Source organism: Mobula hypostoma, chromosome X1 (genome assembly GCF_963921235.1).
Source record: "Mobula hypostoma chromosome X1, sMobHyp1.1, whole genome shotgun sequence".
In the NCBI taxonomy this organism is placed as follows: domain Eukaryota; kingdom Metazoa; phylum Chordata; class Chondrichthyes; order Myliobatiformes; family Myliobatidae; genus Mobula; species Mobula hypostoma.
Window position 1 is genome coordinate 21597455 of NC_086128.1, and position 22559 is coordinate 21620013.

The following is a 22559-nucleotide window of genomic DNA, read 5'->3' on the forward strand; positions in this document are numbered from 1 at the left end:
CAACTGTAACAAAAACCAATTTCCCCCGGGATCAATAAAGTATGACTATGACTAATTAATTATGTGTCGCCCAGGGTGATTTGAGTCTCTCAGAAACTGCTGATCTCCTGGGATTTTTATGCACAACAGACTTTGAAGTTTACGAAGAATGGTGCCAAAACAAAAAAACATCCAACGAGTGGCTGTTCTATGAGTGAAAACATCGTGTTAAATCCACTCGCTGGATTTTTTTTGTTTGTTTTGGCACCATTCTTTGTAAACTCCAGAGTCTGTTGTGCATAAAAATCCCAGGAGATCGGCAGTTTCTGAGATACTCAAATCACCCCGGGCGGCACCTAATTAATTAGCTTGTTTATTTTGCCTTTTTTCTTAAAGAGGTGCCAGACGCGTTCCAGAGCGCTCCGGCTACCACTGCACCACTGACACACACAATCTGTTATCTATTTGGTAGAGCCTTGGCAACAATGAATATGGCTCATAAAAACAGGCCACACCCTCATTTACCCACTTTCTGGTGTGACATAAGGACCTAAAATATAAGAGAGTGGCCATTCCCCTTTAAGCCTGCTTCGTTTCAAAAAGATAGTGGCTGATCTTTTATTTCTCTTGTCTTATCCATGTATCCCTCATTTCCCATAATATTCAGAAATCTATCAGACTCTGTGCTGAATGAACTCAGTGACCAAGCCTTCCCTGCTCGTTGGGATAGAAAATTCCGAAGATTCACCACTTTCCAAATGAAGCAACATCTCTTCATTTCAATCTTAAACTGCTAGCCATATATTCCGAGACTGTGACCCTGGTTCTAAACTCCTCTCCATCCTCTCCATATCGACCCCGTCAATCTCTCAAAGAACTTTGTATGACAGACCTTCTTTTCCAAGAACCAGTCTGGCAAATCTTGCTGCATTCCTTCAATAGCAAATATATTTTTTTAGATAAGGAAATAAAAGCTACACAGTCTTCCAGTTATGGTCTCACCAAAGCCCTATATAATTATTATAAAATATCTTTACTGTCTTATTCAAATACTTTTGCAATGAAGGCTAATATATCTTTTGCCTTTCTAATTGCATGCTGTATCTGTATGTTCACTTTCAATGGCTTGTGCCCCAAGAAGCCCAGGTCTCTTTGAACATCAAGACTTCCCAGTCTAACTGCACAGCTTTTGTTTTACCCACTGACCTCACAGAAGAAGAAAGAAGAAAGCCATTAACTCTGAGTGGAGTCATCGGGATGCCATCATGACAGCATTTTTTTTTTTTAGCAGGCTTTCTTATTTTTACAAGGCTGAGTTGCTAGCTCAACGCTCAACCCAGCACGGATGGAAAGCGTGCAAGGGAGCCGGCTGGATTCGAACTTGGGAACCTTCGCTCCAAAGTCCGGCGCTGATGCCACTACGCCACCAGCCAGCAGACTGACCTCACAACTGTTTCACATTCTGCTCCACCTGCCGTGATATTACCCAGTCACTCAGCTTGTCTTTATTCACTTGAAGCCTCTTGGCATTCTGATCAAGATTCCAACTTGGCTTCACATCATCAGCAAACTTTGAAATGTTGCATTTGGACCTCTCAGGCAAATCTTTGAGAGAGATTGTGAACAGTTGGGGTTCAAGCACCGATTCCACTGGTCCCAGCCTGCCAACTCAAGAGGGATCTGATTGTTCATACTTTCCGTCTTCCATCTTCTAATCAACTCTGGTTCAAAGTCAAAGTGGAGTTTATTGTCAGATGCACAGTACGTCTATACACAGGTGCAGTGAAAAACTTCCTTGCAGCAGCATCTCAGGCACACAGCATCATATAAGCAACATTCACAAGAAAAAACATTTATTAAACATAAATTATGCACTAATTTTACAAGCAATTATAACAAGAAAAAGCAAATTCCATTTAAGTGCAAAGTGGTCATGGTGCTGCTAAACTGTGGTGATCAGGGGCTGTGCCAGTCAGTCCAAGAACCAAATGGTTGAAGGGAAGAAGCTGTTCTTGAACTTGGTGGTGTGGGACTTCAGGCTTGTGAACCTCATGGCAACGAATGTTGGGAATCTCTGATGATGGACATTCCACATTAATACATTGACCTCAATACCATGTGCTTTAACCTCGTTCAACAACCCCCTGAGTGGAATTTTATTGAAAACCTTCTGAGAATACAATCTCACTACATCCACTGGTCCTTCTCATCTATACTGTGAGATACATCCTCAAAGAACTCCTGTAGATGTGTCAAAATTGATTTCCCTTTCCTAAATTCACGCTGATTCTGCTCCATCATAATTTTATTGTCTTGCTATTCAATAGAGAACAATGCTGCATTTCCCTTATGGATTTCTGATGAAAACAAAACACTTTCTTTAAGTAATTCATTGAGACAAATGACATTTTGTTTTGAACTTCAATGCTTGGCCAGGGTACTATTGCTAGCACAGTATCACTGGTTGGCATTGCAGGGATCCTTAAAAAATGGATGTTGCAGCAGAGAATCATAGAACACTAGAACACGGAATCATGCCCTTCAGCCCATCTAGTCAATGCCAAATTCTTATTCTGCCCAATCCCATTGACCTGCACCATGACCATAGCCATACCCAAATTCATGTCTCTATCCAAATTTCTCTTAAATGTTGCAATCCAACCTGCATTTATCACTTCCACTGGCAGCTTGTCCCACACTTGCACCACCCTTTGAGTGAGGATGTTTCCCCTCAGATTCCCCTTAAATACTTCACCTTTCACCCTTCACCTATGACCTCTAGTTCCAGTCTCACCCAACCTCAGTGGAAAAGGCCTGCTTGCATTCACCCTATCTATACTGCTCATAATTCAGTATACCTCTATCAAATCGCCCTTCATTCTCCTACACTCCAGACAATAAAGTCCTAACCTATTCAGTTCTTCCCTATAACTCAGGTCCTCAAATCCCAGCAACATCCTTGTAAATTTTCTTGTACTCATTCAGTCTGTACGTAGGTGACCAGGACTGCACACAATACTCCAAATTTGTCCTTGCCAGCATTTCATACCAACAGAACATTCCAAGTCTTAATTTAATACTGTGATTTATAAAGTCCAATGTATCAAAAGGTCTTTTAACGACCCTATCTACCTGTGATGCCGTTTTCAAGGAATTATGGATCTGTGTTCTCAGATCCCTTTGTTCTTCTGCACACCTCGGTGCCCCACTGTTCACTGTGCAAGTCCTCTCCTGGTTTGTCCTCCCAAACTGCAATATTTCACACTTGTCTGCATTAAATTCCATCTGGCATTTTTCTGCCCATTCTTTCTGACAGATGGCACCAACTTTGGGAGGCTGGGAATCCACTTGCTGAGTGTCCATTCACAGGTTTCACGTTTCCACCACAGAGCTGAGCATCTGCTGCTGACTGCCTCACGTCCTGGGTGGGCACTTCCCCGAGCCGCTTAACTGTGGATACGGGACTTTACGAGCAAGGGAAGCCGATCTGGAGCTCATCTCTGTGTCAAACAAGTGACGTTCATTGAGCGACGCAGCCACAGCGCTACCACAGACGGAAGGGCAGCCAGTTGGACTGGGTATCAAACACTGACTGCCGATGAAGTTATATTTGGGCCATGGTCCCAATCCTATAACTTGGAGCATCAATCCAGGAATCAGCCACTCAAGTCTCAGTCAGCTAAGATGGATACTAATCCTGCTTCTGTGTTTGGTAAGTTTGCCCGGAGCCCAACATAACCAGCAAGTCATGAAGTTGGGCCAGGGTCATGGGGCAGAACACAGTGGCACTGCTCAGCGAGCTGATGACTCACTGCTCCAGCAACCTGAGTTCAATTCTGACCTGTGCTGCTGTCTGTGTAGAGTCTGCACATTTCACCTGTGACCCCATGGGTTACCCCCCCCATCCTACCCCCCCCCGGTGCTCTGGTTTCAAATGGCATCCACCCATCCACTATTTTAAACACTCCCTCCCTCCACCATGAGCATACAGTGTCTACAGTGTGCCCCGTATATAAAATACAGTGCAGTTGCCCAGGCTGCTCTTACAGCACCTTCCAAACTGGAGCAGGGAGGCTTGTAGGTTCCCCTCCAAGTGCCACACCATCCTAACTTGGAAATACATCACATTGGGTCTTAAAACAGGAACCCCAACAGTGACTAACTCTGAGCTTAACCAGAAGAACTGTTCAAGAAGGCAGATCACCCCTGCCTTCTCAAGGGGTGGCTAGGGACGGGCAATAAATACTGGTATTGCCAACAATGTCTAAGAAGGAATCAAAAAAAGCCAGCAGGAACTCTTAAGAATGGATTATGAAAATTATATGCAATTAAGAATTTCAAATGAATCAGAATTGGGTTTATTATCTTGGGCATATATCGTGAAATGTGTTGTTTAGCAGCAGCAGTGCATTGCAAGACATAAAAAGACTGTAAGTTACAATAATAAGTAAATAGTGAGGTAGTGTTCATGGGTTCAGGGACCATTCAGAAATCTGATGGTGGTTGGGAAGAAACTGTTCCTAAAATGTTGAGCAGAAATGTTATTGACTATCTGAATTCTACTGAACGGAGCAACACACATCAAAGTTGCTGGTGAACGCAGCAGGCCAGGCAGCATCTCTAGGAAGAGGTACAGTCGACGTTTCAGGCCGAGACCCTTCGTCAGGACTAAATGGAGAATGTTCACGACATCTCTTACACCTGTTTGCACAGCAAAGTGGAAACTTAAAACTAGGTACAACTCTGGTCCTAATGGAACTGGGCAGTGCAAGATTCCTGATGACTTTTGTACACAAAATGCAGGATGGCGTTAACATGGAGACAATGGCATATCAAATCGAGGGGGGAGGTGCTGGCAGCTGCAAGATCCAGTTGCAAACTGTCTCGAATTTATGTACCAAGATATCTGTGCTATCACACTGAATACAATGGCCTTACTGTTTGTTATAGAAACTCACACTGAGTGCCAGCTGATGATCCAACACTTCGGGATTTGCAGAGCGCAAGAGATGGGAGGGTACGCGAGTCCCCAGCTCTGACACAGTAAGGAGGTTATGACCTTCTTTATTCAAGGTTCCACCCTCCATGGATGCCCTAGCTAATCTCTCTGAAGGGCCAAACCTCCCTGCTCTATTCATCCTCAAGACACCTGAATATGTCTGCTTCAATATTTCTCTGATGTCTCTCTTCTTCCAGTTAGGTGGTTGATTGACAGTTGGGGTAGTACAGTGTATCGCCAAGGAACCTCCTTCACACCTGGGAATTTGATGGGCAGCAGATGATTTTCATTTTACGTTTGTCCACCATTATTCATTGTTGTGGACTTTGCCAGCACAAACAGCATTTATTGCCCATTCCTAGTTGTTCCCGGGAAGGTGGTGTGAGTAGCCTTCTTGAATAAAGTTTGGGTTTTGTCCAAGAGGACAATGGAAGATCAAAACCCTACACTAACAATTATTTGGAAACTTATTTATTTAGAGATACAGCATGGTAACAGGCCTTTCTAGCCCAACAAACCCATGCCGCCTAATTGCACCAATGGGACCAGCTAACCTACTAACCCATACGTTTTTGGAATGTGTGAGGAAACCAGAGCACCCAGAGGAAACCCACACAGTCACAGGGAGAATGTACAAGCTCCTCACAGCCAGTGGCAGGAATTGAACCCAGGTCACTGGTGCTGTAATAGCAAAACGCTAGCCACTAAGCTGCCATACCACCCCATTTTTAAAACACGCGGACTCCAATTACCTTCCCAGCTTTAGCAACAAAACAGTCTGCTGTTGGAACTCAGCAGACAAACAGCATCTGGGATTGGGGGTGGGTAAGGAGGAAGGAGGGAAATTATTGCAGGTTTTCAAACTGAAGGGTCGATGACTTTATAGAGGGCACAGCTTTAAGGAGAGGGAATAAATTTAAAGGGTTTGTGAGGGGAAAATTTATCATGGATGGTGGTGGGTGTGTGGAATGAGCTGCTGGAGGCAGGTTCTTTAATAATATTTGAAAGACATTTAGATGGGAAAGGTTTAAAGCAGTGTTTCCCAACTTTTTAGCCCAATGCCCCCTCGAAGCACTTTGGCTTCTTTCTTTGCAAAAAACCCAACCAGTTCCCCTCCACCACCACCATCACCAGCCTCCGTCTGGCAGAACTGTTCCTCACCCTCAACAATTTCTCCTTTGTCTTCTCCCACTTTCTCCAAACTCAAGGAGTAGCCATGGACTCCCGCATGGTCCCCAGCTATGCCTGCCTTTTCATTAGCTACGTAGAAAAGTCCATATTCCAAGCTTTCTCTGGTAAAGCTCCCCAACTCTTTCTGCGCTACATTGACAATTTCATCAACTTTGCCTTCACTTTCCATACTGCCTTTAAATTCACTTGGTCCATTTCTGACACCTCTTTCCCCTTTCTCGATCTTTCTCTGTCTCCATCAATGGAGACAAGCTGTCTACCAACATCTTTTATAAACCTACCGATTCCCAGTTCAGCTAGGTATGCCACACCTCCACGTAGAAACTCAGTCTTGTTTCCCAAGCTCTTGTCGACTTTGAGCAAAAATTCAACCACAGTGTCAAAAAGATCAAAGAAACATTTTAAGCAGCAGCCTTTTGACAGCCAATGCTGTGTGAAGAAGCAAACGTTCCAACTCTTCATCATTATCTTGACATAACTGGTGAAATATTCTGCTATTTAATGGATGAGCTTTAATTTTTTTGATAGCAGATATTACAAGAGTCATGCTTGAAAAAAGCTGCTGACTAAAGTTTTTGGCTGCGAGATCTTGACGATGAATTACACAATGGATTCCAAACAGACTTGGAATTTCTTTTTTCATAAATGCCACTGAACCAGAATGGTGACCTACCATATATGATGATCAGTCTGTTGCACAAAAAATCATATTCCTAATCGAAATACTTTTATCCTCAATATACATTTTGAGCTTGCTGTAGATTGATTCACTGTTGATATTTGCTTTTAACTTTTTACAAAAGAGAATTTCTTCATAAACTTTTTTTCATTTTTGATAAGTCGCACATATGTCATTAGCAATGCCTCATTATCTCGCACAGTTGACTCATCCAGTTGTATCCCAAATTCTGTTTTCTGTAGCTCTGTGCATCGTTGATACTCAATGTCTTCACTCATTTCATCAATACAACAAGCTACAGAGTTATTACTCATTGGAATTGACTTTAAAATTCTGGTATCCATTTTGAGAACAGTGGTGAGCACTTCTAATACAGCAGGCATTATTAATCTTTCACCAATTGTATGAGATTTTCCCCACTTTGCTATCATTTTGGAAATGTTGTAAGAAGCAATGAGACCACTATCAAGGTCATTTTTAGCTTCCTTGGCAAGTGACTCGTGTGTACAATGCTTTTCAAATGTTTCTTTCATCTTCTGGAACTGAGTAATACCATAGGTAGCCTTTTCAGGGTATCTTTTGCAGAAGTGTTACTCCAATCTTGACCGTTTCATGGCTTCATTAGACAGTACAGTATTACAAATTAGGCACATGTGGCGTTGCTAAACTGACCAAACGGAATAAAACCACACATTGTAATATTGTACTGATGCACTTTCTGTAGTTTCTGTATCTTAGCAAGATTAGAATTCAAGGCTTCACTACCTTCAGACTCATGAAGATCTGAAGGCCGTATGTATTTATCCATCATTAACAGGGCTAACTAAAAATTTAAAAATCTCACAAACTGCGAATGCCTATTGGATGTTGATGACGGCAGTGAGTTGGCACACTCGGTCAGGTCTCATGCCTCAAGTTGGGGTGCTGCTTACAGACCCTCCTCCCAGGAATATCTTGAACAGCCCACAACAACTTCTATTTCCCCTAATGCCCCATCAGGACACATAACCGCCCCTTTGGGAATCACTGGTTGAGAGGAAGATGGGCCAAATGCAAGCAAATGGGGCCAGCTTGGATGGGCATCTTGGTTGGCATGGACAAGTTTGGCCAAAGGTCCCTTTGTGTGTATGACTCTATATTGCTCTAAGTCCAAAAGGACTAACACATCTCTGATGCATGAATTCCTGGTGGACAGGACATGCTTGCTTTCCTTTGTGACCTGGATCTGTAGTGAATGGTTGTAGAGTCACAAACTCATAGAAAACTACAGGTCCTTCGGCCCATCTAGTCTATGCAAAACCATTCAAACTGCCTGTGCCCATCAACTTGCCCTCCACCCCCTCCCATCCATGTACCTATCCAAACATCTCTTAAAAGTTGAAATCAAAATCACATCCTTCACTTGCACTGGAAGCTCATGCCACACTCTCCCAACCCTCTGATTGATGAAGTTTTCCCTCATGTTCCCCTTCAGCTTTTCACCTTTCACCCTTAACCTATGACCTCTAGTTGTAGTCCCCTGCAACCTCAATGGAAAAAGCCTGCTTGCATTTATCCTATCTATACCCTCATAACTTTGTATACCTCTATCAGATCTTTCCTCAATTTTCCACGTTCCAGGGAATAAAATTCTAACCTATTCAATCTTTCCTTATAAGTCAGGCTTTCCAGTCCTGGCAACATCCTTGTAAATTTTCTCTGTACTCTTTCGATCTTATTTACATCTTTCCTGTAGGTAGGTGCCCAAAACTGCACACAATACTCAAAATTAGGCCTCACCAACATCCTATCCCAACTCCATAACTCGAAACTTTGATCTATGAAGGCCAATATGCCAAGAGCTTAAATTACGACCCTATCTACTTGTGATGCCATTTTCAATTAATTATTCATCTATATTCCTAGATCCCTTTGTTCTACCGCACTCTTCAGTGCCCTACCATTCTCTGTGTAAAACCAACCCTGGTTGATCCTCCCAAAATGCAACACCTCACACTTGTCTGCATTAAATTCCATCTGCCATTTTCAGCCCTTTTTTTCTAGCTGGTCAAGATCACGCTGCAAGCTTTGATAGTCTTTCTTGCTGTGCACTTCATCCCCAATTTAGTATCATCCACAAATCTGCTGATCAAGTTAATCACTTTGTCATCCAGATCATTGATGTAGATGACAAACAACAATGGACCCAGCGCCAATCCCTGTGGCACTCCAGTAGTGACAGGCCTCCAGTCAGAGAAGCAGCCATCTATTATCACTCTTGGGCTTCTCCTGCAAAGCCAATGTCTAATCCAATTTACTACCTCGTCTTGAATGCCAAGCGACTGAACTTTCTTGACCAACCTCCCATGTGGGACCTTGTCAAATGCCTCACTGAAGATCATGTAGACAACATTCATTGCCTTGCCTTCATCCACCTTTCTTGGTAACTTCCTTGAAAAGCTCTACAAGATTGGTTAGACATGACCTACCATGCACAAAGCCATGCTGACTATCCTTAATCGGTCCATAGAACTCATATGTCTGGTCCCTTAGAATACCTCCAATAAGTTTCCCACTACTGACGTCAGACTCACCAGCCCATAATTTCATGGTTTATTCTTGGAGCCTTTCTTAAACAGCGGAACAACATTAACTGTCCTCTAATCCAATGGTACCTCACCTATCGCTAAGGATGATTTGACTATCTCTGCTAGGGCCCCTGCAATTTCGCACTTGCCTCCACGGGGCCCAAGGGAATGTCTTGTTAGGCCCTGTGGATTTATCCACCTTAATTTGCCTCAAGACAGCAAGCACCTCCTCCTCTGTAATCTGTATAGGGTCCATGACCTTGCTGCAGCTTTGCCTCACTTGTACAGGCTCTGTATCTCTCTTAAAAGAAAATACAGATGCAAAAAATCCAGTTAAGATCTCCCCCATCTCTTTCGGCTCCACGCAGAGATACCGTTCTGATCTTCTAGAGGACCATTTAGTCCCTTGCTATCCTTTCACTCTGAACATATCTGTAGAAGCCCTTCGGCTTCTCCTTCACATTGTTTGTTAGAGCAACCTTTTAACCCTCCTGATTTCTTCCTTAAGTGTTCTCTTGCATTTCTTATACTCCTGAAGTACCTCATTTGTTCCTTCTGTGGTTGTGAAAGGGGCTATATTAATATAACTTCTTTCCTTACACTGATTTGAGTCGTGTACTGAAGGAGAATCAGGAGTTTGAAGCATTTGGAACCACAAGCAGTTGGATGAATGGCTATGCCCACACATACTCAATAATGGCTTGTGGGTGACTTGAACACAGCCCCTACAGGTCATGCTTTATTGTTTACATCAATGAAGTGTAGTCATGATGTTAACAAGGGATTGTAAGCAGCAAATATACACTCAGCAAACTCCTACAGACAGTAGTGTGGATTTCAGCTGATCATAGAGTCCCATAAGGTAATACAGCACAGAAACAGGCCCTTCTGCCCACTGTTCTTGCTGACCATAACCACCCAATATCACTGATCCCATTTAGTATCTCCACATTCCCAATAGCTCGCCCCCCCCCCCCCCGCCTCCAGGATTCTACCATCCAGCCATGCACTGGGGCAATTTACTGCAGCCAATCTACCCACACGCTGTTGGGATGTTTGAGGAAAGAGGAGCACTCAAGGAACCCATGGGGATGAATATGCAACCTCCATAAGACAGTGTCCAAGGCCAGGATTGAGCCTGGGTCTCTGGCACTGTAAGGCAGCAGCTCTATCTGCTGCACCACTATGCTACCTCCCTCTTTCAGTACGGTTGGCTGAGAGATAAATAGTGGCCAGGATTTAAGGGAGGACTACTTCACGTTTAGATGCCCCCGAGAGGGCTGTGAGTACCTCATGCACACAACATCCCTGACAGAGCAGCTCCACGTCAGAGGACCAGTCTAGACTTAGCACTCAGGTCAGAACCCGTGACGCAACTCAGAGACAGAAATAGGACCCACCAGCCAGCAGTTATATAATGTATAACTGGTTTTATAATGTATGCTGGAAACTATAGGAGATTATTGAGTTCAGCACAGAAATAGCCCCTTTGGCCCAACTGGCCAACCCGACCAAGATGGTAAATACTTTATTATTGTCACATGTTCTGAGATACAGTGAAAGACTTTGTTTTGCAAGTCATCCGTCCAGATAATTTCATCACATCAGTACATCAATGTAGTGTATGGGAAAAACATTCATAAAATGCATGATAAAGTGTTATACCTACAGAGAAAGTGCAGTGCAGCCAGACAATAAGGCACAAGATCATGACAAGGTAGACTGTGAGGTCAAGAGTCCATCTTATTGTACTAGGGGACATTGGGTAGTCTTCTAACAGTGGGATAGAAGCTGTCCTGGGGCATGGTGGTGCGTGCTTTCCCCAGTAGGAGAAGAGAAAAGTGACAATGCCAAGGGTGGGCGGGTGGGTCTTTGATTAGGTTTGTTCCTTTATCTAGTCCCATTTGCCCATCTTTGGCTTATATCCCTCCAAACCTTTCCTATCCATGTACCTGTCTAAGTGTCTTTTAAGCGTTCTTATTGTACCTGCCTCAAACATTTCCTCTGATAGCTCGTTCTACACAGCACCCTCTATGTGAGAAAGTTGCCTCACAAGTTCCTATTAAATCTTTCCCCTCTTATCTTAAGCCCGTGCCCTCTAATTCTTGATTTTTCTGTATTTATTTATTGAGATACAGTGCAGAATAGGCCCTCTGTCCCTTTGAGCCACACTGCCCTGCAGCCCCCAATTTAACCCGAGCCTAATCACAGGATAGTTTACAATGAGCAAGTAACCTACCCACTGGTACACCTTTGGACGGTCGAAGGAAACCGGGGCACCCGGAGGAGACCCATGCAGTCACGGGAAGAATGTACAAGCTCCCTACAGAGACTGGCAGGAATTGAACCCAGGTTGCTGGTACTGTAAAGCGTTACACCACTCTGCCGCCCTATACAGTGATTTGAGAGATGTGTATAGTTAGTTAATTTGAGATCGTCATAGTCATAGTCATACTTTATTGATCCCGAGGGAAATTGGTTTTCGTTACAGTTGCACCATAAGTAATTAAATAGTAATAAAACCATAAATAATTAAATAGTTATATGTAAATTACGCCAGGAAATAAGTCCAGGACCAGCCGATTGGCTCAGGGTGTCTGACCCTCCAAGGGAGGAGTTGTAAAGTTTGATGGCCACAGGCAGGAATGACTTCCTATGACACTCTGTGTTGCATCTCGGTGGAATGAGTCTCTGGCTGAATGTACTCCTGTGCCCAACCAGCCCAATATGTAGTGGATGGGAGACATTGTCCAAGATGGCATGCAACTTAGACAGCATCCTCTTTTCAGACACCACCGTCAGAGAGTCTAGTTCCATCCCCACAACATCACTGGCCTTACGAATGAGTTTGTTGATTCTGTTGGTGTCTGCTACCCTCAGCCTGCTGCCCCAGCACACAACAGCAAACATGATAGCACTGGCCACCACAGACTCGTAGAACATCCTCAGCATCGTCCGGCAGATGTTAAAGGACCTCAATCTCCTCAGGAAATAGAGATGGCTCTGACCCTTCTTGTAGACAGCCTCAGTGTTCTTTGACCAGTCCAGTTTATCATCAGTTCGTATCCCCAGGTATTTGTAATCCTCCACCATGTCCACACTGACCCCCTGGATGGAAACAGGGGTCACCGGTGCCTTAGCCCTCCTCAGGTCTACCACCAGCTCCTTAGTCTTTTTCACATTAAGCTGCAGATAATTCTGCTCACACCATGTGACAGTTTCCTACCGTAGCCCTGTACTCAGCCTCATCTCCCTTGCTGATGCATCCAACTATGGCAGAGTCATCCGAAAACTTCTGAAGATAACAAGACTCTGCGCAGTAGTTGAACTCCGAGGTGTAAATGGTGAAGAGAAAGGGAGACAAGACAGTCCCCTGCGGAGCCCCAGTGCTGCTGATCACTCTGTCGGACACACAGTGTTGCAAGCACACGTACTGTGGTCTGCCAGTCAGGTAATCAAGAATCCATGATACCAGGGAAGCATCCACCTGCATCGCTGTCAGCTTCTCCCCCAGCAGAGCAGGGCGGATGGTGTTGAACACACTGGAGAAGTCAAAAAACATAACCCTCACAGTGCTTGCTGGCTTGTCCAGGTGGGCATAGACACGGTTCAGCAGGTAGAGGATGGCATCCTCAACTCCTAGTCGGGGCTGGTAGGCGAACTGGAGGGGATCTAAGTGTGGCCTGACCATAGACCGGACCAGCTCCAGAACAAGTCTCTCCAGGGTCTTCATGATGTGGGAGGTCAATGCCACTGGTCTGTAGTCATTGAGGCCGCTGGGGCGCGGCGTCTTCGGTACAGGAACGAGGCAGGACGTCTTCCACAGTACAGGAACCCTCTGGAGCCTCAGGCTCAGGTTGAACACATGGCGAAGTACTCCACATAGCTGAGGGGCACAGGCTTTGAGCACCCTGGTACTGACACCATCCGGTCCTGCAGCCTTGCTCGGGTTGAGACGTTTCAGCTGTCTTCTCACCTGTTCAGCTGTGAAGCCCACCGTGGTATCTTGTTCCTCCGCAGAGAGTCGTGGTGGTGCAGAAGATGCGCAGGTTCAGCAGGAGCGACAAGAGATAGGACAGATAAAGGGGAAATAGTGGGGCTTTCGGGTAGTGAGGTTGGTCGGGCAGTTCTCTCAAGTACATGTATGCCTCCTGATGTGTGAGTCCGATGGTTCGATGGCGATTCCCCACCTCACGGCTGAGCGGGTGGTCTTCACTCTGAGATGGAAGACTGTAAGACAACATCTGTGCCCACAATCACATCTTTCCTATAGCTGGGTGACCAGAATTGCACACAGGACTCCAGGTGTAGGCTCACCATTGTCTTGTACAGCTGTAAAATGGCATCCCAACTCCTGTACTCAATGTCTTGTCCCATGAAGGCCAGCGTGCATGGACATGTGTGTTTGTGTATGTGTGATGGGAGAGGACTTTTATTTATTTTGTGATACAGCGCACTGTAGTCAAACCACACCACCCCAGCAAACCCCGACAGCCCCAATTTAACATTAACCTCATAGAATCATAGTACCCTACTGCACAGAAGCAGGCCCTTTGGCCCATCTAGTCTGTGCTGAACCACTAATCTGCCTAGTTACATCAACCTCCACCTGGACCATAGCCCTCCATACCCCTCTCATCCATGTACCTATCCAAATTTCCTAAATGTTGAAATCAAACTCACATCCATCACTTCTGCTGGCAGCTCATTCCACACTCACACCACCGTGTGAGTGAAAGTGTTCCCCCACAGCACCAACTGCACCTTAACAGGTGGAGCGGGCCACTCTCCTTAGTGCAGACAAATGGCTTAAATGTGTTTCCACTTCTGCAACGATGCCTCTGAACTCACTGGCTTACAGTATGGAGCAAAAGAAGCAGGCTAGTTATAGTCATACTTTATTGATCCCAGGGGAAATTGGTTTTCATTACCGTTGCACCATAAATAATAAATAGTAATAGAACCATAAATAGTTAATAGTAATATGTAAATTATGCCAGGAAATAAGTCCAGGACCAGCCTATTGGCTCAGGGTGTCTGACCCTCCAAGGGAGGAGTTGTAAAGTTTGATGGCCACAGGCAGGAATGACTTCCTATGATGCTCTGTGTTGCATCTCGGTGGAATGAGTCTCTGGCTGAATGTACTCCTGTGCCCACCCAGTACATTATGTAGTGGATGGGAGACGTTGACCAAGATAGCATGCAACTTAGATAGCATCTTCTTTTCAGACACCACCGTCAGAGAGCCCAGTTCCATCCCCACAACATCACTGGCCTTACAAATGAGTTTGTTGATTCTGTTGGTGTCTGCCTCCCTCAGACTGCTGCCCCAGCACACAACAGCAAACATGATAGCACTGGCCACCACAGACTCGTAGAACATCCTCAGCATCGTCCGGCAGATGTTAAAGGACCTCAATCTCCTCAGGAAATAGAGATGGCTCTGACCCTTCTTGTAGACAGCCTCAGTGTTCTTTGACCAGTCCAGTTTATCATCAGTTCGTATCCCCAGGTATTTGTAATCCTCCACCATGTCCACACTGACCCCCTGGATGGAAACAGGGGTCACCGGTGCCTTAGCCCTCCTCAGGTCTACCACCAGCTCCTTAGTCTTTTTCACATTAAGCTGCAGATAATTCTGCTCACACCATGTGACAGTTTCCTACCGTAGCCCTGTACTCAGCCTCATCTCCCTTGCTGATGCATCCAACTATGGCAGAGTCATCCGAAAACTTCTGAAGATAACAAGACTCTGCGCAGTAGTTGAACTCCGAGGTGTAAATGGTGAAGAGAAAGGGAGACAAGACAGTCCCCCTGTGGAGCCCCAGTGCTGCTGACATGCAGACACGCTGCAGCAGGTTCGAATTAGCTATGCAGGCCCTCTTTCCACTGTGCACCATGACTGTCCTGGTCCACTAGAGACGTGCCAGCGCTGACTGCTGAAGGCTGAAGTGGCGGGTTGTTGCTGAGAAGCAGCAGTTGCAAATGGCAGAAAGCCAAAGTGCTCCATCTCCAACCCTGGGAAGCTTAGTCTTGGCATTTTTCCTGGCCGCCTATCATTGTGTGCTAAATCCCACTGCAATGCAGAGTGGTCATTATGGATGGGTTAAACTGATTATCGCAGTTGTTGAGACTGCACCTTTGTTTAATAGCTTAGTTTGTCATGGGTAGCAGGTTTATATGTATGATTGCTGACAGGATAATTCTGCTTCTAGTTTACTATTTTTTGTTAAATTGCTCTCACAGTGTGCCTCATGCAGAAACACAGGAGCAAACAAGAGCTCAAGACCATTTAGGCTGACATCAGTAGTAGCTGTAATCTATTATTAAAGCAGTGGTAACAAAGCAATTAGAAAATAATAATAGGACTGGGCAGAGCCACTGTGGATTTATGAAAGAGAAATCACGTTTAACACATCTGTATGAGTTTTTAAGGTTATAACTGACTTTAGATAAGATGTTGTGGTGCTTTTGAACTTTAAGAAAGTCTTTGATAAGGTGCCACCTAAGAGATTATTAAACCAAATTAGAGCATGTGGTGGTGGGAGTTTTATCTTGATATAGACTGAGGATTGGTTAACAGATAGAAACCAGAAGGTAGGAATAAACCGGTCACTCTTGGGTTGTGAGACCATGAGAATTGGTGCTGAGGTCCCAGCTCTATGCAATCTACATCAATGACTTGGATGAGGGGATCGAGTGAAATATAACCAAGTTGCTGAGTGCCAGTGGGGGCTGTGAGGAGGATGCAGGAAGGCTTCAATGAGATATGGACAGGCTAAGTGAATGGGCAAACACATGACAGAAGAAATTTTTCAGGTCATTTACTTCTGATGGAGTATTTTTTAAATGGTGAGAGGCGTTGTACACAGATCACTGAAAGCTGACATGCAGATACAGAAGGCAAGTAGTAAATTGGCTCTTAATACAAGAGGATTTGAGTACAAGAGGCATCTTAATGCAAACATAAATGGTCTCGGAACACTGCACCTGGAGCATTGTAAACAATTCTGATCTTCCTATGTAAGAAAGGATGTACTCGTGATAAAGGGAGTGCAGTGAAGATTCACCAGATTCCTGAGATGGCAGGTTTGCCGTATGAAGAGTTTAAGTAGCCTGGGACTATACTCCCTTGAGTTTTAGAGAATGAGAGGTGATATCATTGAAATACGCAGTTCTTCTGAAGCTTTACTGGGTAGATTTGGAGTTGGTGCTTCCACTGGCTGGGATGTCCATAACTAGTTGGGGGCTGGAGCAAGGACACACTCTCAAAGTAAGGGGTTCGCCATTGAGGACAGAGATGAGAAAGAGTTTCTTCACCCAGAAGGTGGTGAATCTTTGGAATTATCTATCCAAAAGACTGCAGAGGCACAGATTGACTGTTTATTCCTCTCCATAGATGTTGCCTGACTTTCTGAGTTCCTCCAGCATTTTGTGTGCCTTGCTCAGGCGATTGTATCTTCTGCCCAATGGAAGGGGTGAAAAGAGAGAATGTTTGGGGTGCGTAGGGTCTTTGGTAATGCTGGCTGCTTTAGACATCTCTCAACATTGTAGATCAATGATTTGGATTATGGAATAGATGGTTTGTGGCTAAGTTTTCTGATGATACAAAGATAGGTGGAGGGGCCGGTAGTGCTGAGGAAACAGAGAGTCTGCAGAGAGACTTGGATAGATTGGGAGAATGGGCAAAGAAGTGGCAAATGAAATACAATGTTGGAAATTGTATGGTTATGCACTTTGGCAGAAGAAATAAATGGGCAGACTATTATCTAAATGGGGAGAGAATTCAAAGTTCTGAGATGCAACGGGACTTGGGAGTCCTCGTGCAGGATACCCTTAAGGTTAACCTCCTGTCATGGTCCGGTCTGTGAAGTCCACTTTCCAGTTCACGGTACGGTCCATCGATCCGTATTCCTGGTTTTCCGGTTTTCCATTGTTCTGTTGGGTGCTCTAATTAAGGCACATGATTCTCGCTTGGGCAGACACATAAATACCTCCAGAGACCAGGGCTTGGTGGCTGGATTGTTCCTGTCTAAACCTCCTGTTTCTTTCTTCTGAAGCTGTGCCCTGCAACCTTCACCTGCACTGCTGTCAAGTTCAACTGTTGGAGCAAGACTGGAGCCTTGCTGTGTCTAGATATGGAACTGTCTTTTGTTGTTTGGAACTGTCTCTCTGTGTCTATGCCTTTGCTAGGTAGGTCTCCCTCGCCCGAGACTCTGCGTTCCTGGCTCTCCCTCGCCCGAGACTCTGCGTTCCTGGCTCTCCCTCGCCCGAGGCTCTGCGTTCCTGGCTCTCCCTCGCCCGAGGCTCTGCGTTCCTGGCTCTCCCTCGCCCGAGGCTCTGCGTTCCTGGCTCTCCCTCGCCCGAGGCTCTGCGTTCCTGGCTCTCCCTCGCCCGAGGCTCTGCGTTCCTGGCTCTCCCTCGCCCGAGGCTCTGCATTCCTGGCTCTCCCTCGACTGAGTCAGGGCTTCGTGTTCTTGTCCTGTCCATGTGCTGGGGTTCCCTTGTCCTGTCCAGGAGTCTCTTGACCTGTCCAAGCCATGTCCAAGAACCTCCTCCTGTCCATGTGCCTTGCCCAGCCCAGGAGTACCTCACCCAGCCTGGTGCTGGGGTTCCCTTGTCCTGTCCAGGAGTCTCTCATCTGGTCCAAGCCATGTCCAAGAACCTTGCCCAGTCCAGGAGTACCTTGCCCAGCCTGGTGCTGGGGTTCCCTCATCCTCTGCTGGGGTTCCCTTGTCCTGTCCAAGCCACGTCCAAGAATCTCATCCTGTCCAAGTCAAGGCTTTGTGTTCTCGTCCTGACCATGTGCTTTATCCTGTACTGGAGTTCCCTTGTCCTGCTCAGGAGTCTCTCGTCCTGTTCTGTAGCCACGTCCTGTCCCAACCAAGACCCAGGTTCTGGGTCCTTGTCCAGGCTCTGGTTCCGGAGTTCTGTGTCACTAGTCCAGGCTCCTTGTTCCTAGTTCCTTGTCCGTGTTTCTAGCCAATGTCCTAGCCCAAGCCTGTGTTCTTGTCCCAGCTCTCTAGTCAGGTCCTGTTCCTAGTACTTCAGTGTCTGTGTCTTCCATTTGGGTCCATCTCCAACACCCCCTTTATGACAGAACAGTCCAGCCAAACTTTAACCCAGCAACACAGACACTGTCGTTAAACTCTTGCCATCCAGGGTCCCCTCTTGTTGAATGCCCTCCCACCCGCCTGGGTCGCAGATAATCCTGGCAAGCCTATTAGTCGCCAGGAGGCTCCCATCCGGGGGGGGGGGGGGGGAAGAGAGAGAGTGGTGGGTACTCTCATGGTTCGGTCCGTGAAGTCTGCATTCCGGTTCACGGTCTGTTCTGTCGATCTGTATTCCAGGTTTTCCGGTTTTCCATTGTTCTGTTGGGTGCTCTAATCAAGGCACATGATTCTCGTTTGGGCAGACACATAAATAGCTCCGGAGACCAGGGCTTGGTGGTTGGATTCTTCCTGTCCAAATCTCCTGTCTGAAGCCTTGCTCTGCCTGCAACCTTCCTGTGTCTGAAGCCTTGCTCTGCCTGCAACCTTCACCTGCACCGCTGTCAAGTTCAACTGTTGGAGCAAGACTAGAGCCTTGCTGTGTCTAGATATGGAACTGTCTTTCATTGTTTAAAACTGTGTCTCTGTGTCCACGCCTTTGCTAGGTAGGCCTGGCTGTTTGCCGCTACCTTGTGTTGAGAACTGTCTGTGTCCATGCCTTCGCTAGGTAGGTCCGGCCGTTTGCCGCTACCTTGAGTTGGAACTGTCTCTCTGTCCACGCCTTCGCTAGGTAGGTCCGGCCGTTTGCTGCTACCTAGTGTTGGGAACCATCTTGTCATATTCAGCATTCTGTGTATGAGTCTCAGCCCTACGTCCTGTTCCCAAGGAAGGGTCCCAGCTCTATATTCTGCGTTCCTGCCTCCCTCAACCAAGTCAAAGCTTTGTGTTCTCATCCTGTCCTTGTGCCTCACCCAGCCCAGTGCTGGGGTTCCCTCGTCCTGTCCAGGAGTCTCTCGTCCTGTCCAAGCCACAACCAAGAACCTCGTCCTGTCCATATGCCTCGCCCAGCCCAGGAGTACCTCGCCCAGCCTGGTGCTGGGGTTCCCTCATCCTGTGCTGGGGTTCTCTCGTCCTGTCCAGGAGTACCTTGTCCTGCCCAAGCCACATCCAAGAACTTCATCCTGTCCAAGTCAAGGCGTGTGCCCTCGTCCTGTGCTGGAGTTCTCTCGTCCTGCCCAGGAGTCTAGTCCTGTTCTGTAGCCACATCCTGTCCTTGCCAAGATCCTAGTCACAAGTCCTAGCCTAGACCCGGGTTCCAGTCCCGAGTCCCAACCAAGACCCAGATTCTGGGTCCTTGTCCAGTTCTGGAGTTCTGTGTCATGAGTCCAGGCTCCTTGTTCCTAGTTCCTTGTCCGGGTTCTGTGTTTCTTGTCCACATCCTAGCGCAAGTCTGTGTTCTTGTCCCAGCTCTCTAGTCAAGTCCTGTTCCTAGTACTTCAGTGTCTGTCTTGCATTTGGGTCCACCTCCAACGCCCCCATTGTGACACCTCCAGGTTGAGTCAGTGGTGAAGAAGGTGAATGCAATGTTGGCATTCATTTCTAGAGGAATGGAGTATAGGAGCAGGGATGTGATGGTGAGGCTGTATAAGGCACTGGTGAGACCTCACTTGGAGTACTGTGTGCAGTTTTGAGCTCCTTATTTAAGAAAGGGTGTGCTGACGTTGGAGAGAGTTCAGAGAAGATTCACTAGAATGATTCTGTGAATGTGAGGGTTAACATATGAGGAATGTTTGTCTGCTCTTGCACTGTATTCCTTGGAGTTTAGAAGAATGAGGGGGACCTCCTAGAAACATTTCGCATGTTGAAAGGCATGGACAGAGTGGATGTGGCAAAGTTGTTTCCCATGGTGGGGGAGTCTAGTACGAGAGGGTATGACTGAAGGATTGAAAGGTGCCCATTCAGAACAGAAATGCGAAGAAATTCTTTTAGCCAAAGGGTGGTGACTCTGTGAAATTTGTTGCCACCGGCCGCAGTGGAGGCCAAGTCATTAGGTGTATTTAAGGCAGAGATTGATAGGTACCTGAGTAGCCAGGGCATCAAAGGTTATGGTGAGAAGGGGGGGGGGGAGTGGGACTAAATGGGAGAATGGATCAGCTCATGGTAAAATAGCGGAGCAGACTCGATGGGCCTAATGGCCAACTTCTGCTCCTTTGTCTTATGGTCTTATGGTCTAACATCCACCTTGTCAACCTCACTCGGGGAAAAAAAGTTTGTATAGGATTGCCTGAGTGTCAGCCGGATAATGAACTTTGTAGAATGGACTCTCTGACATGAGGGGTACATGCAGTGTTTTTGTTTTCGTGAGGTTTTAAAAACAGGTCACTGTGATGCCTCAGTGTCATTGGGTCTGCAATACCGGAAGCTGCGAAACCAATATTCGGGCAACAAGGGGTTAACTGGCTAGTTGCAGTTTCATTTTAAAATGCTCGTTTTGCACTGCTGCCGGAGAGAGTGCACTTGCCGTATCGGTAGGTGGGCGCAGAGGGTTGGGCTGTCAGACTTTGGCAGAGTGTGATCGGTGCAGCATTCTGTGTAATCCTCACTCCTTTCATACACCAGAGCGGCCACTTCAGAACTGTGATAAGATGATCATTAAGGAGGGAAACTCTGCTGTTGTTTTTACATCCTGCTGATGTCAGAGGGTTGCTCCTCACTGGGTGTAGGTGTGTCTTGCTTCCATTGAGCTGCCTTCCAGTTCTGGGTACAGCAAGAAACAACACAGAAATCAGTTTACAGACTGACCTGTCATCTGTTTGCCTTTTTAAAATATATACTGTATTTCCACCACTTTGATATTTGGTGACGGGAGTTCCTTCACAGTCAAGGGCCGATTTTTCAGGGTAAGAACAAATGCAGTTCTCGGCGCGTGGCTTCCTCTTCCTAATAACTGGAGAACACGGGCACTGCCTAAACTGTTGGCGATCTGAGAGACTGAGTTGCAGTCTTAACTGTGCGAGTGAGCCACAGCACAACTCGGTGTAGGCCGAGGGCTGTGCTTCAATATCTTACCCACAAACTTTATTTCTCATTTTTAAGAGCAAGTCAAAGTACAACTCTTGCCCTTTTCAATATTGATGTTTGTCCAGTGTTTTTGAATTATTAATTTAGACCTATAGTTCTGTGCAAACTGTATTGTGACAAATATTAAATATTAACTCTTGAAGTTGAAGATTATCTTGCCATAGAGTTTCAGTCGCAGGATAGAGAGGTAGCTAGGGACTCTTGAGCGGTGACCAAGGATATTAATGCGTTTTCGCGGGATATTGGCTTTCTTCGCCATGTTAAATGTTTGTTAATGAGCGATTTGTACTTGGTGTAATTAAGCCCGGATTCTTGCTTTCCTGTTGCCCGTATTTTAGTGTGTTCAATCTTAGTGGAACGCACTCTGTAAACACGCATGCGTTCCGTGGATTGGGCCACAACGCTTTATGGTGGGCACGACTGACCCACCGGTGTTCTCGGGAGGGGCTGCACTCGGCGCATGTGATGTGGTGACAGCGAGGAAGAAAGTGGTTTGCTTTCATTAATGGTACATATTGACGTGCGGCTCGCTAAACCTGCTCCACAACCAAAATGGTAATTGAGGTTCTCGGGGACTGCCGACTGCCTGAAATCAGCATATGACATTTACCCGGGGGGGATCCCAAGGCTGATCCACAATCTTGAACAAAATTCAAAGAAAACTCAAAGACAGGTGTTCAGCAAAGATAATAAAACGAATCTATTCTTTAGATTATATTAAACAGATAATTCACTGCAATCATTGGTTAATTATACTGGTGGTGGGGGGGGGGGATGTGTTTATTGACAATGATACACAGGAGATTAGAGTCCCGTGTTTACACTCATTACTATTCTAACATCAGGTATAGAATTTATTTAGTTGAGAAACTTCAGGGAACTCCCATGCTGTTTGGGGATATTCTACAGATCATCAGCCAGTGGAAAAGACAGAGGCAGAAGTTACAGAGACTTTCAAAAACTATAGTGATGACATTGAGGGAATTTGTTGATCCTAACCTTGATTGTTCTAATGTCAACCAGCAAAGCAAGAATAGAATTTTGTAATATTCACTTTGTAGGTAGAATTGAGG

The 22559-nt window shown here is 45.9% G+C and overlaps 1 protein-coding gene across 4 annotated transcripts in view; it reads left to right on the top strand.

Moving 5' to 3' along the window:
* Window positions 1–20994: 20994 nt before the first annotated feature.
* LOC134340536 (diacylglycerol kinase beta-like) overlaps window positions 20995–22559 on the top strand; it is a 162256-nt gene continuing 160691 nt past the window's right edge. For all 4 annotated transcript variants that reach the window (XM_063037879.1, XM_063037885.1, XM_063037883.1 and 1 more), the window contains exon 1: window positions 20995–21305. The gene's annotated coding sequence lies outside the window, so the exon portion shown is untranslated. The remainder of the gene's footprint in view (window positions 21306–22559) is intronic.